Below are 6,490 nucleotides of genomic sequence, written 5' to 3'. Positions count from 1 at the left end.
TAGCTCGAGAAGCTGACATAGGGGAATGTTTGATATAGATGTTTGGAAGAGAGGAGGCATATACAGACTGTATATAACAACAAAGAGTATACATTAAAACAGTATTTTAATTTGATTTATGGTATAAAAAAAAAAAAAACAGAAGCCCTGGCATGACTAATGATGTGTTCGGCAAAAAGTCGTGTTAAAATGATGAAATGTGTAAATATTTCATGAAGCACAGGACAGTCTCTACGTTTGAAGTGACTCTTTTTGGCTGTGGTTACATGATCGCTGGTTGAATAAAAAAAAAGTAAAGTAATACAAAAACTAATAATGGTACATCTTCTGAATTTATCAACTGCATTTTGATAATTAAGGAGAGAAAGAAAGGATATTTGCATAAAACATTGATCTACAACGTGTTTATTGTCTTCTTCGTATCCTACTTCGTAGGCTACATAGAAAATAGTTTTATTGTGAAATCGGAAGTCATATTTGCCTTGACGTTAGCTTGACTAACGTTTGTTAAGCCGCTCACGGTGAGGTCAGAAGCAGCCGGATCCCGTTCATCAACAGAGGACCGACCGGAGGCACAACGCGCGAGCTCCTTCCATTTTAAACACCGACATCGTTCGTTGGCGCTCGCGCTGTTGTTAGCACACGCGCAGACAACATGATGCTTTCCCCTTGGGACCGCTGGTTCTCCACCAGCTGCTGCCTCTGCTGCCATGTCCGCACTGGAACCATCATCCTGGGGGTCTGGTACATGGTGAGTCCCTCAGCTGTCACTTCTCCTGGAGCCCTGCAGAGACAGAGCAGGGAAAGTAGGAGCAGGAGCACATCAGACAGCCTTCATACCGTGTGCTGCATTTTATGATTATTATGAGGGAATTTAAGAAAGATTCAAACCTATATTATTAGTGTATTTTAGGAAAATTAATAAATTGTACTGCTTTTTTGCCCACTGCAAACTTTAAAGCATACCATTTTATTTTACTGTTAGCTAAGCTATTTGACTTATAGAGGCCTTTATTTGATGGTTCTTTATCTCTAAATGGGCATTATTCAGTGGGTTATTCATTGGTTTATGTTCCTCTCACATCAATGATGTATACACAATTTACCTAATTGAGACGACGAATATTTATAATTAGAAAAACTCATACTGTGGATATTTCAAAACATGAAAATATATGTGCAATCTTTTTTATATTCAATTCTCACTTGTGGCTATCTTCCTCTGTTTAACTGAATGACCAGGAGACTGTTAGCTAAACCAAACACCACTTGTGGAAAAATCCTCTCTCCGCCCCCTATGAATAAATTAGAAGTTGGCCTCTTCAGGTAGTAGATTTTGTGTGACCCCTATCGACGGCTGAGAATTTTCCATCACATTAATCTGATCAATGGGGATGTATGAGTCATCTGCATAATGAACTGCGTCGGCCAGACCAAAACCATGTATGTGCCTGGACTTAGAGCTTGACTTTATGTCATTTAACATGGCTACACTATCTCCACTAAGGATTTTGTTTTGTTTCCCTGCAGCTCATGAAAATGTTTATATTTGTACATTTCATGAGCACTTTCAGCTCCTCCATTTTGCATTCTTTCTGTATTTCCCTCCATTTGTTGACTTTTTATTCACCACTATGTCTTCTGTCCCTATAAGCTCATCAATGCCGTGGTGTTGCTCATCCTGCTCACAGCGCTCAGTGATCCTGAGCAGTACCACCTGACCAGTGCTGAGTTGGCTAATGACCTGGATGTCATGGATGATGCCAGTAAGTATCCCATAAAGCCAGTCTTTGCTTTACAGTGAATGTTTAATCTCACAATACCACCATCAACTGAATACTATCGTTGTATTCCAATATCTTAACATTTATGTTTCATAAAATCTCAGATAAAGTGTGTTTGCATTCTGTAAGAAAACTCCACTGACCTCTACAGCGTTTCTATCCTACCTGAAGCTTAATCTCCTATAATTGAGCGTGACAGATGACTTAATCTCTGCCTGCGGGGGAAAACCCCAATAGAGTTGTCAACTGACTAATAGAATGATTTATTGTGTGATTAAAGTGACCTCGCACATTAGCCTAGAAGATGGTCGGTCACCTAAAGCCACAGACACGCCTAATGTCCATGTTTGGCGAGCGTTTGGAAAGCCTTCTTAACAGCAGGTGTAAGTGGAACAGTCTGACAGACAGCAGCGTGATGGGTTGATTGTTGTCACCGCTCCAAGGGATTAGGAGTCCTGTGGTCCTGTCCAAATATTCAGATTTGACAAACGTCAAGCTGTAGTGTGTCACGATCACAGGTACAGATCAGAACCCAATAGCACGACTCAGATACAACCAGTGTTTAGCAATGTTCAGTTTATTCAGGTCAGGGACAGGCAGGGTCAAAACCAGGGAATCCGTCAGACAGGCAACAAAAACCAGACAGGGAGCAGGCAGGAACTCGAGATCCGTATACAGGCAGGCAGGGATCAAAAACCGGGCAGGACAAAAATCTAGGCTAGAGAGTAACACTCACTGGAGAGCTTGGCGGAAACGACAAGACAATCTGGCAAAGGACAAGTGATAGTGAGGTGGTATAAATACTGTGGAGTGCTGAGGGAATGAGTAACAGGTGAGGGGAAGGGCTGGGAAGACCAGGTGAGGGAAGTGAGCTGATTACAAGGGCCTGGAGGAAGGCGGGATCTGAAATGACAGGAGAGTTAAGATGAGCCAAACCAAACAAACAACAATAGATGTGTNGACACACACACACACACACACACACACACACACACACACACACACACACACACACACACACACACACACACACACACACACACACACACACACACACACACACACACACACACACACACACACACACACACACACACACACACACACAAAAAGTCGAAGATCAGGCTGGCTAATTATGCTAATAGCCAATTGTTCAAGCGTGGTGATATGTTTACTGAGGGAGTTGATGTGTTTCTTTTGCCTCGTCATAAGCAGCCTGTCTACGGGTCCTCTGTGAGATGGCTGCACCTGAAGGCAAGAGGACTGTGCCCTCATCCATCCTGCCTAACCCATTACCCTTGGACAGGGAAGAAGATAAATATTGTTGCAGATGCCTAACTCTCTGCAAATGAGATTTTTCAAGCCAGATTGATCAAGCCTTGGCGGGGTGTTTAAGGCTCCAAAACTTGGCCCTCGGCATGATAAAATGGCAGCACATGTTTCTGAATCACCCACCACAGTGTTGTTGCCAAAGGGTTATGATGATATAGTCGACTGCTTTTTTCCTGTTGTGCATCATAGCCTTTGAGATTCTCATGTTCTGTTTCCGCAAAATGTCTTACATTTTAGGATAGAGTAGTTATTGTTAATCTCTTTTTGCAAAATGGGTTTTTGTTGCACATTTCTTGTTTATATGCCAGATGTGTCTCTTGTGCACATTTCTGCACACAGTTTTTTATGTAAATAGTAGCATTAAGCACAATTATTACATCCCTAATTTATAGCAAACCATAACTACTCTTTTTGAGCCTGTAGTGCACATAATAATAATAATAATAATAATAATAGATTACATTTGTATAGCGCCTTTCAAGGGACCCGAGGCCTCTTTACATGGTGAACAAACAAACAAAAGGGGCAAATAATAAAGTAACAAATTAAATAGATAGCAGTAGTAGTAGGACTGTGATTGGTTACGGTGTTATTGTTTAAAAAAATAGGATAATTTAAGTTCATTTTCTCCCAATATACTCCCATTTGTCAAGGCACATCTGTTTTGATAGTGTCAATTACACAGATATCAAGATACACATGGAGTACGTATTCTCTCCAAATGGTTTCCCATCAGTTTCACAAACCCAAATCTTCATGAACGATTCGCAGCAGGCGGCCTCCGCTCACACCCAAAGACGCGGAGAAGGCATTGATGGGAAAAATTCATAGTGGCCGCAGTAAAAGTGGTGTATGCGAACCTGTTGCTGCAGACTCTACGGCCTTAACGGCCCTCTGCGGAGCATCCCACGGCGAAGTGCCATATTTATGTTGGCAATATATGCAAAAGAATTAGGATCGTAAAATTCTATGGCCACACAAAAGCTCTTAAGGAACCGCTGTTTCTTAAAGGCCGTCTTTATTTATGCAACTGCAGGCTGAAGGCTTACATTCAGGACAATATTTCCTCTCTTGTCCAGCTTCGTAGCCGTAAAGATTTACGACATCTAAATATTGTTTCCCATCACAGCTGAGTAACACTCGTCTTTACCTATTTTTGACACATGTCACTACAGGGCAAGCATGTGCAACGTGGCATGTCTTCTGCAGGATGCAATGAGCTGAAAAACGTTCAGTCTTTATTCCCATGAATCACTCTTGGCCCGAGTAGAACTTCACGTCAACGACTTTCATAATCGAGCAATGGAAAAAGATGTCCTCTGCATTTGAAAATGATCTCAATGCTCATTTTTCACCAGTTACTCTTCGGCCTTTCGACTGATTTGTGGCACTGATGACAGCATTCACAACCAAATGGATCATAGTTAGTCTCTTTAAGAAGGCCAAGAGGTGCTTGGATATTACAACACTTATATTTGAGCATGCATTTTTCTAAATGTCACTCATTTGGAGAATTTGATTTTGATTAGATTTATTTCAAATGTGTAAAACAATAACACAAACAAATGATAATAATAATGAAATGTAACATGAGAATTATTATACTATACAAACTTAAAGGTGGGGTTGGTAAGTTTGAGAAACCGGCTCGAGATACACTTTTTGTTATATTCCATGGAATGCTCTTAACATCCTGATAGCAATGAATATCTGAAGTGCTTTGACAAAAAATACATAAAAAAATATCATCTGTGGAAGCCGTGGGAATGTAAAAAGCACGACCAATCATCTGAGCCGGCTAAAGTAACTGGATGGCCTACCTGCCTGTCAGCCTTCCATCTGTGCACAAACTCATCTCGTGCCCTCATTGGTCATGTGCGCGTTCGTGTGTGTTGGAGGAGAATATTTTAAAATTCTAGCGCACTCGAGCTGGTTTCTCCAAAATTACCTACCCCACCTTTAAGTAGTGTCAAATAGACATTCAAAAATATTACTGATTCTAAATTATATATAAACAAATTATCTATTTCATTACACATCCAAAAATAACATTACGGTTATTTTTCCAATTTGTTTGTCTCTTCACGATAACACTGACGGGAGGAATTACAGTAAAACCAAGTGTCCAAGAATACTGTAACTCTGAACTAGAACCCCCTCCCCATCATCCCCAGCTCCAGGGGCGGCTCTAACAGCAGCAGCAGCAGCAGCAGCGGGGGTCTCTTGTAAAGTAAACACAGAATTCAGGCTGAAGACTTTACCTGCCCTTTGAGGCTGCAGAGGAAATGCAGACAGGAAAGGCTGCTTTAATGTTTTACCTCCGACTTCTCTGTGGGTAGGGGAACCAATAACATAAAAAAGAACATTATAATGTAAAAAGCCTTGAAATGAAATCACAAAATAAAACTTTAACGCACTAGAGATGCAGCAGGACGGACACTGCATTAAAGATGTTGCTGTGTGTCTCCAGAAAGCTGACCTCTGACCCGGCATCTCCAAAACAACACTCTCCTCACACACTCTCCTCACACACTCCCCTCACACACTTGTCTGAAACCAACAGGGAGCCTGGAGTTTCTGCAAATGAACGATCTGTCAGGAGGCTGTTTATATCCCCTCTCCCGCTCCTTTATTTAACACTCTCGCATTAAGAGGGAAGAGCTTTTTAATTAGCTATGGACTCTCCTATTTTAATCAACTCACAAGCGGAATCCAGCTGTGACAGGCTTGACAGGCGAAGACTGGTGACGTTCCGACTCCTGACTCCCACCCCCCTAAAAAAAAAGAAACTAGAGGAGAGGAGACAACTGAATTTACAATCTCGAGGAAAAACAGTTTAGCTGGGATAGACGGGTTCTGAATTAAAGTGTCTTCCACAGCTAGAGGAATGTTTGGAGCATTCCTTAAAGGGGCCCTACTCTGCTCTTTGGAGTTTTCCCTTCTGTGTTACTGTGTTATAGGTTACTTACCTATCGATCCAACACATTGTACGTGATAGACTAAGAGGCGGGACATCTCTAAGCGGTTGACAATCACAACAGAGCCAGCCAGCTAACCAATCAGAGCAGACTGGGCTCTGGTTTCAGACAGAGGGTGAAAAGAGGTGCTGCAGCACAGACAGTATGAGAACAATAAAGAGCTTTTTGAACATTAAAGCATGGAGACATGTAGAGACACTACATACTGATATACACCTGAACATCAGCAGGAGAGGACTCTTTAAAGTAGAGACACTACATACTGATATACACCTGAACATCAGCAGGAGAGGACTCTTTAAAGTAGAGACACTACATACTGATATACACCTGAACATCAGCAGGAGAGGACTCTTTAAAGTAGAGACACTACATACTATATACACCTGAACATCT

The sequence above is a fragment of the Notothenia coriiceps genome, unplaced genomic scaffold (assembly GCF_000735185.1).
Source record: "Notothenia coriiceps isolate Sejong01 unplaced genomic scaffold, NC01 NC01_scaffold00037244, whole genome shotgun sequence".
Classification (NCBI taxonomy): domain Eukaryota; kingdom Metazoa; phylum Chordata; class Actinopteri; order Perciformes; family Nototheniidae; genus Notothenia; species Notothenia coriiceps.
Note: the sequence above shows the minus strand (reverse complement) of the source record.